Consider the following 13,765-nt stretch of genomic DNA (forward strand, 5'->3'; position numbering starts at 1 on the left):
GCAAAGAGTCAGACACGACTGAGTGACTGAACTGAACTGAACTGAGATCATACAGTATTTGTTTTCCTGGTCTGGCTTATTACAGTTAGCATAATGTCTTCTAGGTCTATCCATATTGTCACAAATGGCAGTATTTCCTTCTTTTTAAAAAAGACTGAGCAGAGACACAGTCTGAGATTGTGGAGAACAGTGTAGAGATTTCTTAGAAAACTGGAAATAGAACTGCCATATGACCCAGCAATACCACTTCTGGGCATACACACGGAGGAAACCAGATCTGAAAGAGACACGTGCACCCCAATGTTCATCACAGCACTGTTTATAATAGCCGGGACATGGAGGCAGCCTAGATGCCCATCAGCAGACGAATGGATAGGGAAGCTGTGGTGCATGTACACCATGGAATATTACTCAGCCATTGAAAAGAGTTCATTTGAATCAGTTCTAACGAGATGGATGAAACTGGAGCCCATTATACAGAGTGAAGTAAGCCAGAAAGATAAAGAACATTACAGCATACTAACACATATATATGGAATTTAGAAAGATGGTAATGATAACCCTATATGCAAAACAGAAAAAGAGACACAGAAGTACAGAACAGACTTTTGAACTCTGTGGGAGAAGGTGAGGGTGGGATGTTTCGAAAGAACAGCATGTATATTGTCTATGGTGAGGCAGATCACCGGCCCAGGTGGGATGCATGAGACAGGTGCTCTGGCCTGGGGCACTGGGAGGACCCAGAGGAGTTGGGTGGGGGGGGTGGGATGGGGGATCGGGATGGGGAATACGTGTGGCTCTATGGCTGATTCATGTCAATGTATGACAGAACCCACTGGAATGTTGTGAAGTGATTGGCCTCCAACTAATAAAAAAAAGAAAAAAAAAGAAAAAAGACTGAGCAATATTCCATTATATGTGTATGCCACATTTTCTTTCAGTTCTCCTGTCAGATGGGCATTTGGGTTATTTCTGTATCCTGACTATTGTGAAAAATGCTGCAGTGAACATGGGAATGCAGACATCTCTTTGAGATACTAATTTCATTTTCATTTTAAAAAATTTAAATTTATTTATTTTTAATTGGAGAATATTTGCTTTACATTATTTTTGTTGGTTTCTGCCATATATCAACATGAATCAGCCATAGGTATACGTATTCCCCTACCTCATGAACCCCTCTCCCACCTCCCACCAACCACCCCATCCCACCCCTTTAGGTTGTTGCAGAACTCTAGATTTGAGCACTAAGCGTCATAGAGCAAATTACCATTGGCTATCTAATTTTACATATGGTAATGTATATGTTTCATTATTACCTTCTCAATTTGTCCCACCCTCTCCTCCTGCTGTGTCCACAAGTCTGTTCTTTAAACTGGATCTCCATTGCTGCCCTGCAGATATAGGTTCATCAGGACCATCTTTCTAAATTCCATTTATATGTATTAATATACAACACTTGTTTTCTGTTTCTGACTTACTTCACTCCTATTAACAGGTTTAGATTCATGCTCCTTGTTAGAACTGAATCACATGCATTCATCTTTATGGCTGAGTAATATTCCATTGTGTACATATACAACAATTTCTTCATCCATTCATCTGTCAATAGACATCTATGTTGCTTCCATGTCCTGGCTATTGTAAATGGTGCTGCAATGAACATTGGGGTACATGTGTCTTTTTCAACTATGATTCCCCAGGTTATATGCCCAGTAGTGGGATTTTTGGGTCATATGGTAGTTTTATTCCTAGTTTTAAGGAATTCCCATACCATTATTCATAATAGCTGTATCAATTTGCATTCCCACCAACAGTGCAAGTGGGTTCCCTTTTCTCCCCATTCTTTCCAGCATTTATTATTTGCAGGTTTTTTTTGACTGGTCATTTTTTCTGATTGGCCTTTCCTGAAGAACTTTGGACAGAAGTTCATGATATTGTACAAGAGGCAGTGATCAAGACCATCCCCAAGGAAAAAAGAAATGCAAAAAGGCAAAATTGTTGTTTTAGGAGGCCTTACAAATAACTGAGAAAAGAAGGGAAGTGAAAGACAAAGGAGAAAAGGAAAGATATATATACCCATTTGACTGCAGAGTTCCAAAAAATAGCAGGGAGAGATAAGAATGCCTTACTCAGTGATCAATGCAAAAAAATAGAGGAAAACAATAGAATGGGGAAGACTAGAGATATCTTCAAGAAAATTAGAGATACCAAGGGAACATTTCATGCAAAGATGGGCACAATAAAGGACAGAAACGGTATGGATCTAACAGAAGCATTATTAAGAGGTGGCCAGAATACACAGAACAATACCAAAAAAATCTTCATGACCCAGATAACCACAATGGTGTGATCACCCACCTAGATCCAATCATCTTGGAATGCAAAGTCAAGTGGGACTTAGGAAACATCCCTATGAACAAAGCTAGTGGAGGTGATGGAATTCCAGTTGAGCTATTTCAAATCCTAAAAGATGATGCTGTGAAAGGGCTGCACTCAATATGCCAGCAAATTGGGAAAACTCAGCAGTGGCCAGAGGACTGGAAAAGATCAGTTTTCATTCCAATCCCAAAGAAAGGCAATGCCAAAGAATGCTCAAACTACTGCACAATTGCACTCATCTCACACTAGCAAACTGATGCTCAAAATTCTCCAAGTCAGGCTTCGGCACTATGTGAACCATGAATTTCCAGATGTTCAAGCTGGATTTAGAAAAGGTAGAGGAACCAGAGATCAAATTGTCAACATCCGTTGGATGATTGAAAAAGCAAGAGAGTTCCAGAAAAACATTTATTTCTGATTTATTGACTATGCCAAAGCCTTTGACTGTGTGGGTCACAATAAACTGTGGAAAATTCTGAAAGAGATGGAAATACCAGGCCACCTGACCTGCCTGTTGAGAAACCTGTATGCAGGTCAGGAAGCAACAGTTAGAACTGGACATGGAACAACAGACTGGTTCAAAATCGGGAAAGAGTACATCAAGGCTGTATATCCTCATCCTGCTTATTTAACTTATATGCAGAGTACATCATGCAAAATGCCGGGCTGGAAGAAGCACAAGCTGGAATGAAGATTGCCACAAGAAATATCAATAACCTCAGATATGCAGATGACATCACCCTTATGGCAGGAAACGAAGAAGAACCAAAGAACCTCTTGATGAAAGTGAAAGAGGAGAGTGAAAAAGTTGGCTTAAAGCTCAACATTCAGAAAACTAAGATCAGGGCAATCACTTCATGTCAAATAGATGGGGAGACAATGGAAACAGTGACAGACTTTATTTTTTTGGGCTCCAGAATCACTGCAGATGGTGACTGCAGCCATGAAATTAAAAGACGCTTGCTCCTTGGAAGAAAATCTATGAGCCACCTAGACAGCATATTAAAAAACAGAGACATTACTTTGCCAACCAAGGTCCATCTGGTCAAAGCTATGGTTTTTCCAGTAGTCAGGCACAGACATGAGAGTTGGACCATAAAGAAGACTGAGTACCAAAGACTTGATGCTTTTGAATTGTGGTGTTGAAAAAGACTCTTGAGAGTCCCTTGGACAGCAAAGAAATAAAACCAGTCAATCCTAAAGGAAATGGACCCTGAATATACATTGGAATGACTGGTACTGAAGCTGCAGCTCCAATATTTTGGCCACTTGATGCAAAGAGCTGACTCATTGGAAAACACTCTGATACTGGGAAAGATTGAATGGAAAAGAAGAAGGGGGTGGCAGAGGATGAGATGTTTGGATGGCATCACTGACTCAGTGGACATGAATTTGAGCCAACTCTGGGAGATAGTGGAGGACGGAAGAGCCTGGTATGCTGCCATCCATGGAGTCGCAAAGAGTCAGACATGACTTTGCAATTGAACAACAACAAACTGTAGGCATATTTTCAATTTTTTGAGGAACCACAATACTGTTAACATAGCAATTAGACCTTTTTACAATCTCGCCACCATACACGTGTGTTCCAGTTTCTCCACATCCTCATCAATACTTCTGATTTTCTTGTTTTCATTTGTATTGGTAAGGATCCTAATGGATGTGAAATGATATCTCATTGTGGTTTTGATTTTCGTTTCTTTAATGATTAATGATATTCAGCATTTTTTTCACATGCTTGTATGTGATTTGTGTATCATTTTTGAAGAATAGTCTAGTCAAATCTTTTAGCTACTTTTAAATTCAGTTATTTGTTTTTTATTATTGTTGAGTTGCAACAGTTATATGATTTGCAAATATATGCTCTCATTTCATTGATTGCTTTCTCTTCTAATGCATGGAAAGGTATAAGTTAATGTAGTTCAATTTCTCTATTTTTCCTTTTGTTTCCTTGCTTTTAGTGTCACATCCATTATATCCTTGACAAGTCCAGTGTCATCAAGATGCTCCGATTTGTTTTTCTAAGAGTTTTACTATTTTTTTTCAGTGTTACATTTAGGTCTTTAACTTGTTTTGAGTTAATTATTGTGTATAGTGTAATATAAGAGTTCAACTGCATTTTTTATGTGGATTTCCAGTTTTACCCACACCATTACCTGAATAGATTTTTAAAAATCTATTGAATGGTCTTATCATCCTTGTCAAAGATCATAAATGCCTGGACTTGTTGCACAGTATTCTATTCCATTGGTATACATGTCTGTCTGTATTTAATACTGCAATATTTTGATTTCTGTAACTTTGTAATATAGAGCAGAAGTAGATTTTTTTGGAATCCCCTTGTGATCCAGAAGATGTTGGTAATTTGATCTCTGGTTCCTCTGCCTTTTCTAAATCCAGCTTGAACATTAGGAAGTTCTCAGTTCACATATGTACTGCTGATGCCTAGCTTGAAGGATTTTGAGCATAATCTTGCTAACATGTGAAATGAATGAAATTATACAGCAATTTGAACATTCTTTGGCATTGCCTTTCTTTGGGATTGGAATGAAAATTGACCTTTTCCAGTCCTGTGGCCACTGCTGGGTTGTCCAAATTTGCTGGCATATTTAGTTCAGTTCAGCTCAGTTGCTCAGTCATGTCCGACTCTGCAACCCCATGAACCACAGCATGCCAGGTCTCCCTGTCCATCACCAACTCCCAGAGTCCACCCAAACCCATGTTCACTGAGTTGGTGTTGCCATCCTACCATCTCATCCTCTGTTGTCCCCTTCTCCTCCTGCCCTCAATCTTTCCCAGCATCTAATATGACCCTTCAACAGCATCATCTTAGGATTTGAGTTAGCTCAGCTAGAATTCCATCACCTCCACTAGTTTTGTTAGTAGCAATGCTTCCTAAGACCTACTTGACTTCACACTCCAGAATGTCTTGCTCTAGATCAGTGACCACACCATCACATCATGGTTATCTGGGTCATTACAAGGTTTTTTGTACAGTTCTTCTATGTATTCTTGTCATCTCTGAGATATCTGTATGCAGGTGAGGAAGCAACAGTTAGAACTGGACATTGAACAATGGACCAGTTCAAAATTGGGAAAGGAGTATGTCAAAGCTGTATATTGTCACCCTGTTTATTTAACTTACATGCAGAGTACATCATACAAAATACTGGGCTGGATGACTCACAAGCTGGAATCAAGATTGCTGGGGAAAATATCAACAGTCTCAAATATGGATATGACACCACTTTAATGGAAGAAAGTGAAGAGGAACTAAAAAGCCTCTTGATGAAGTTGAAAGAGGCGAGTGAAAAGCTGGCTTAAAACTGAACATTCAAAAAACTAAGATTATAGCATCCAGTCCCTCACTTCAAGGCAAATAGATGAGGAAAAAGTAGAAATAGTGTCAGATTGCATTTTCTTGTCTCCAAAATCATTGTGGACAATGACTGCTGCCACAACATTAAAAGACACTTGCTCCTTAGAAGAAAAGCTATGACAAACACAGTGTATTAAAAAGCAGATACATCACTTTGCCGACAAAGCTATGGTTTTTCTGGTAGTCATGTATAGATGTGAGAGTTTGATCATAAAGAAGGCTGAGTACCAAAGATCTGATACTTTCTAACTGTGGTACTGGAGAATACTTTTGAGAGTTCCTTGGACAGCAAGTTCAAGCCACTCAATCTTAAAGAAAGTCAACTCTGAATATTCATTTAAAGGACTGATGCTGAAGCTGAAGCTCCAATACTTTGGCCACATCATGGGAAGAACCAATTCATTGGAAATAGATCCCAATACTGGGAAAGATGGAGGGAAAAAAGAGAAGCGGGCAACAGAGGATGAGATGGTTGGATGGCATCACTGACTCAGTGGACATAAGTTTGAGCAAACTCAGGGAGATGATGAAGGACAGGGAAGCCTGGTGTGCTACAGTTCATGAAGTTGCAAAGGGTCAGACACGACTTAGTGACTGAACAACAACTTTGTAATGTATCTTGAAATCAGAAAGTGTGTGGCATCCAAGTTTGTTCCTTTTTAAGATTTTGACTATTGACTGTCCCTTGAGATTTCGTATGAATTTTAGGATAAGTTTTCAAAAAATCTTCAAAAATACCATTAGGACTCTGAAAGAAATTGTCTTGTATCCATAGATCACTTTGTATAGTCTCGATATCTTAGCAAAGTTAAATCTTTCAATCTGTAAACATGGCATATCTTTCCATTTATTTGGGTCATTATTTATTTAGAGTGGTACAAAAGTAACTGTGGTTTCAGACTATGAGTTTTAAAAATCACTATAAATAGGCTCAAACACATCTTTACTAATCAAAATAGAAACCGTTACACTCAACACTTTTTTTGCCAGTGAGAAATAAGTCTGTTTATTCCTGTAGTGTAAAAATCTATGCTTCACAATTTGACAAATCCTTGGAAAGTGTTTTCTGCCTCCTGCTGGTTGTGGAAGCATTTTGCCTGCAGAAAGTTGAGATGCTTGAAGGAGCGGCAGTCAGTTGGTGAGAGGTCAGATGAATATGGTGGTTGAGGCAAAGCTTTGTTATCCCAATTCATTCAACTTTTGAAGCATTGATTGTGCAACTTGTGGTGGGGCATTGTAATGGAGAAGAATTGGGCCCATTCTGTGCAACAATGCCAGCTGCAGGCATTGCAGTTTTCAGCGCATCTCATTGATTTGCTGAAAATACTTCTCGGATATAATGGTTTTGCCAGGATTCAGAAAGCTGTAGTGAGTGGATCAGAGAGGCAGTAAACCACCAAACAGTGCCCATGACCTTTTTTTAGTGCAATTTTGGCTTTGGGAAGTGATTTGGAGTTTCTTCTCAGTCCAGCCACTGAGCTAGTTGTTGCCAGTTGTCGTGTAAAATCCACTTTTTGTTGCACATCACAATCCAATCAAGAAATGGTTCTTTGTTGCTGCCTAGAATAAGAGAAGATGATATTTCAAAATGATGATGTTTTTTATTTTCAGCCGGCTCACAAGGCACCCGCTTTTCAAACGAATTTGCTTCAAATATCGAATGACTATAGATTGGTTGACATTGAGTTCTTTGGCAACTTCCTGTGTAGTTGTAATAGGATCGGCTTTGATAATTGCTCTCAATTGGTCATTTTCAACTTCCAAAGACAGCCACTACTATCCTCATTTTCAAGGCTCTCCTCCTTTGCAAAACTTTTTGAATAACCACTGCACTGTACATCCATTAACAGTTTCTGGATCAAATGCATTGTTGATGTTGGACGTTGCTTTACAACCTATTTTGAACTTGAATAAGAAAGTTTCTTGAATTTGCTTTTTGTCTACCATCACTTCTGTAGTCTAAAATAAATACAAAATAACTGGGGGATAGTGAAGGAGAGGGAAGCCTGGTGTGCTGCAGTCCATGGGGTTGCAGAGTCGGACACAACTTGGTGACTGAACAACAACAACAAACAGCAAGTAATGTCATTTTCAAGAAACATAAAGTGAGAAATGCACATTGAAATGATGTGTAACATAACTACACCTATTTAAGAATGTATTCCAATGCCAAATGTCAGTGTTCATCCATGTAAAATCACAATTATTTTTGCACCAACCTAATACTTGGCAGGAGGAGAAGGGGATGACTGAGGATGAGATGGTTGGGTGGCATCACTGACTCAATGGACATGAATCTGAGCAAGCTTCAGGAGTTGGTGATGGACAGGGAGGCCTGGCGTGCTGCAGTCCATGGGGTTGCAAAGAGTCAGACATGACTGAGCGACTGAAATGAACTGAACTGAATACTTTCAACAGTATTTTGTAGTTTTCAGCAATGTTTTGTAATTTTCACCCTCTAAATTAGTTTAGTTTCATCCTCTAACTATAAAACAAACAAACAGAGATGAACAATACACTGGAAGGCATCAATAGCAGAATAAGTGATGCAGAATAATGAATAAGTGACCTGGAAAACAGGATGGTGGAAATCAGTGCTGCAAAACAGAATATAGAAAAAAGAATGAAAAGGATAATAAATGAAGACAGCCTAAGAGACCTCTGGGACAACATTAAATGCACCAACATTTCCATTATCAGGTTCCTGGAAGGAGAAGAGAGAGAGAGGACCTGAGAATATATTTGAAGAAGTACTAGCTGAAAATGTCCTTAATATGGGAAGGGAGATAGTCAACCAAGTCATGAAGAGCAGAGAATCTTAGGCAGGATGAACAAAAAGAGGAACACACTGAGACACATAGTGTTCAAACTGACGAAAATTAAAGACAAAGATAAAACATTTAAAGCATCAATGGAAAAATGACAAATAACACATAAAGGAAGTGCCATAAGGTTATCACCTGATTTTTCAGCAGGAACTCTGCAAGCCAGAAGGAATGAGCATGATATATTTAAACTGATGAAGGGGAAAAAACCTAAAACCAAGAATACTCTACCCAGCAAGACTCCCATTTGATGGAGAAATGAAAAACTTTAAAGACAAGCAAAAGTTCAGAGAATTCAGCACCACCAAACCAGCTTCACAACAAATGCTGAAGGAATGTCTCCAGGCATGAATGGAGATGAGTTTACTTCTTCCTTCCCAATTTGAAAGCTATACATTTGTTTATTTATTTATGACTACTCCATCCAGATTTTCATCACTATGTTGAAAAAAATGGTGAGTGTGCACATCAGTGTTTTGTTCCTAATCTTAGAAAAACAAGTTTAGACTTTCATCATTGCGTACGATGTTCACCCTGGGATTTTCACATACGGCCTTTATTATATTCAGGTAGTTTCTTTCTAATTCTAGTTTATTGAGTGTTTTTTTAATCATGAAAAGATGTTAAATGTTGTCAAATCATTTTCTACCTCCACTGACATGATCATGCATTTTGTTCCCCTCCCATTCTGTAATGAAGGGAGTTATGTGTTCACTTGGTTAATTTTAAAATTTTTGTTATTACTTCATAATGTAAATACCTTGCATATTTTATTTTCTGGGGAAATCTGTCTTCAATTTAAATATTTTGTTCAAGTATAGTTGATTTCCAATGTTGTTTTATTTTCTGGTATGCAGCAAAGTGATTATTATTTATATTCTTTCTCATATTCTTTTCCATTATAGGTTATTATAAGATATTAAGTATTGTTTTCTGGGCTATACAGTAGGATCTCGTTGTTTATCTATTTAGTATACAGTAGTGTGTATCTGTTAATCCCAAGCTTCTAATTTATCTGTCTCTCTTCTTCCCCTTTGATAACTGTTTGTTTGTTTTCTATGGCTGTGAGTCTGTTTCTATTTTGTAAATAAGTTCATTTGTATCATTGTTTTTTAGATTTCACATATAAGCGATATCATATGATATTTGTCTTTCTATGTCTGAATTACTTCACTTAGTATGATAATCTCTAGATCAATCCATGTTGCTGCAAATGTCAATATTTAATTTTTAATGGCTGAGTAATATTCCCTTGTATATATGTACTGTGTCTTCTTTATCCATTCATCTATCAATGCAAATTTAAGTTGTTTTATGTCATGGCTGTTGTAAATTGTGCTGCAATGAACACTGGTGCACATGTATGTTTCAAATTAGAGCTTTTGTGTTTTCCAAATGTATGCTCAAGGGTGGGATTATTGAATCATATGATAATTCTATCTTTAGTTTTTAAGGAATTTTCATAGTGTTCTCTATAGTGGATGTACAAATTTACATTCCCATCAATAGTCTAGGAGCATTCCCTTTTCTTCACACCTTCTCCAGCATTTATCATTTGTAGACTTTTTGATGATGGCCAGGCTAACTGGTGTGATTTGATACTGCATTGTAGTTTTGATTCGCATTTCTCTAATAATTAGTAACCTTGAGCTCCTTTTCATGTGTGTTTCTTTTTTGGCCATATGTATGTCTTCTTTGAAGAAATGTTCTCTTTGCTTCAGTTTTCTGCCCATTTTTCAATTGAATTGTTTGTTTATTTGATATTGAATTATAATAGCTGTTTGTATATTTTGGAAATTAAACCCATGTGAGCTGCATCATTTGCAAATATTTCCTCCCAGCTCATAGATTATCTTTCATTTTATATATGGTTTCCTTTGCTGTGAAAAAGCTTTTAGATTTGATTAGGTTCCTTTTATTTTTGCTTTTGTTTCTTTTGCCTTGGGAGATTTACTTAAGAAATTATTGCTGCAATTTATATTAGAGAATGTTTTCCCTATGTTCTCTTCTAGGAGTTTTATGGTGGCAAGCCTTATTTTTAAGTCTTTGCATCATTTTGAGCTTATTTTTGTGTATGGTGTGGAGGAACTTTCAAACTTCGTTGATTTACCTGTGCTGCCCATCTTTCCCAACACTCATTGCTTGATGCACTGTCTTTTCTTAATTGTATATTCTTGCATCCTTGGTCAAAAAATGAATAACTGTAAGTGTGAGTGTTTACTCCTGGGCTTGCTATTCTGTTCCACTGATCTATGTGTCTGTTTTGCCAATACCATGCTTTTTTTTTATTACTATCTCTTTGTAGTATTGTCTGAAGTGTGGAAAAGTTACTCCTCCAGCTTTATTCTTTTCCCTCAGAATGGCTTTGACAATTCTGGATCTTTTGTGGTTTTATATAAATTTTAGGATTATTTGCTCTAGTTCTGTGAAAATATCATGGATAATTTGATAGTGCGTTGCATGTGTGATCAGTCATGTCCTAATCCAACTCTATGGTCTCATAAGTGGCAGCCCACCAGGCTCCTCTATCCATGGAATTTTCCAGGCATATATACTGGATTGGGTTGCCATTTCCTACACTATGGGATCTTCCTAACACAGGGATCAAACCAATGTCTCTTGCATCTTCTGCATTGGCAAGCAGATTCTTTATCACTGTGCCTTCTAGATCACATTAAATTGTAGAATGCTTTGAGTATTATGGACATTTTGACAATATGAATTCTTTCAATCCAAAAGCATGGATTATCTTTCCATTTATTTAAATTACCTTTAATTTCCTTTATCAGTGTTTAATAGTTCTCAGCATAGAGTCTTTCACCTCCTTGATCAGGTTTATTCCTAGGTATTTAATTTTTTGATGTGATTTTAAAAGTTTTTGTTTTTTTTACTTTCTCTTTGTGATATTTCATTATTAGTGTGAAGATATGCAACAGAGCTCTGTATGTTAATCTTGTATCCTGCTACCTTGCTGAGTTTGCTTATCCTTTTTAATAGCGTTTGTATGTAATCTATAGGGTATTCTATATGGAGTATCTTGTAATCTGCATATAATGACAATTCTACCTCTTTTCTTCCAATATAGGTATATTTTATTTTATTTTCTTGTGTGACTGCTATCACTAGGACTTCCAATACTATGTTGAACTGAAGTGGTGAGAGTGAGCATCTTGTCTTATTTCAGATTTTAGCAGGAATGGTTTCAGCTTTTCATTGATGAGTATTATGCTGGCTGTGAGTTTGTCATGCAGAGCTTTTTATTGTGCTATGTTCCCTCTATTCCCACTTTGGTGAGAGTTTTTATCATGAATAGATGTCTAATTTTATCTAATGATTTTTCTGCATCTATTTAGATGATCATGTGGTTTCTGTGGTGTATCATGTGTTTCATGTGATCATGTGTTTCGGTGATGTTTCATGTGGTGTATCACACTGATTGATTTGCATGTGTTGAATCATCCTTGTGACCCTGGGATGAATCCAACTTGATCATGGCATATGGTTCTTTTTATGTGCTGTTGGACTCAGTTTGCTAAAGTTTTGTTCAGAATCCTTTCATCTATATTAATCAAAGATATTGGCCTATGTATATATTTTTGGGAGTGTATTTGTCTGGTTTTGGAATCACAGTGATTGTGGTCTCTTAGAATGACTTTGGGAATGTTCCTTTTCATTCAATATTTTGGAAGAGCTTGAAAAGTATTGGTATAAGTTTTTCTTTGTATGTTTGATAGAATTCCCCAGTGAAAACATTCAGTCCTGGACTTCTGTTTGCAGGGAGTTTTTTTTTTTTTTTTAAACTGAAGATTTTATTGCATGTCTAGTGATGGATTTGTTCTAATTATCTAGTTTTTTCTTGACTCAGTTTTGGTCAGCTGTATATGTCTAGAAACTTTCTACAAGCATGTCCGTTTGTTTTAGGTTGTGCAATTTGTTGGCAAATGTTCATAGCATTCTCTTATAGCTTTTTTTTTTGTCTTTTGGAGATATTTGTTATTATTTTTTCTCTTTCATTATGTTTTATTAATTTGAGATCTCCATCTTTTCTTTCTTCTTATATGTATGTATACATGTACATATATATATATCCAGTTCCAGTTCAATCACTCAGTTGTGTCCACCTCTTTGCAACCCCATGAACTGCAGCACGCCACGCCTCCCTGTCCATCACCAACTGCTAGATTCTACCCAAACCCATGTCCACTGAGTCAGCGATGCCATCCAGCCATCTCATCCTCTGTCGTCGCTTCTCCTCCTGCCCTCAACCTTTCCCAGCATCAGGGTTTTTTCAGATGAGTCAGCTCTTCGCATCAGGTGGCCAAAATATTGGAATTTCAGCTTCAACATCAGTCCTTCCAATGAACACCCAGGACTGATCTCCTTTAGGATTGACTGGTCGGATCTCCTTGCAGTCCAAGGGACTCTCAAGAGTCTTCTCCAACACCACAGTTCAAAAGCATCAATTCTTCGGCAGTCAGCTTTCTTTATAGTCCAACTCTCACATCCATACATGACTACTGGAAAAACCATAGCCTTGACTAGATGGATCTTTGTTGACAAAGTAATTATATATATATATATATATATATATATATATATATATATATATATATACACATATATGTATATGTATATGTATATATAACCCCTACCTCCACTCCTCCAACCTCACATTCTAGGTAATCACAGAATGCCAGACTGGGCTCCTGTATTATGCAGCAACTTTCCATTAACTCTCTATTTCACATGTATCATGTGTATTTTTTTTAAGAACTAATTCAATCATCACCTTGAGGTCCTTTGCATACACAGCTTCAACAGAAGCATTATGATTTTACATTTTGAAAAGTCATTATTTTCACTCAGTCTTATGCGGCCTCATGGAAAATAAAAAAGATTCCTTTGGGATGGATATTAGAGGCCTTGATAATCTGAGTTTAAAAAAGCATTTTCATAATTGAATATGGTCTGTATTCACCTTTTCCTTCTCACATATGGAATTTTCCCATTTGCCTGTGAATCCTCCCAATTCAAGCATCTCTTAAGTCAGCTTAACTAGAACAGAATGACTAACCATAGCACCAGTATTTAGGGAAGAATCTGAAAAATATGATTTTTGCCAGTTTCCCAGAAGTCACCCTAGTCTGTGTAAAGTTTAAACCTATTATTAAGTTAATTC

The sequence above is a fragment of the Muntiacus reevesi genome, chromosome 1, assembly GCF_963930625.1.
Source record: "Muntiacus reevesi chromosome 1, mMunRee1.1, whole genome shotgun sequence".
Taxonomy (NCBI): domain Eukaryota; kingdom Metazoa; phylum Chordata; class Mammalia; order Artiodactyla; family Cervidae; genus Muntiacus; species Muntiacus reevesi.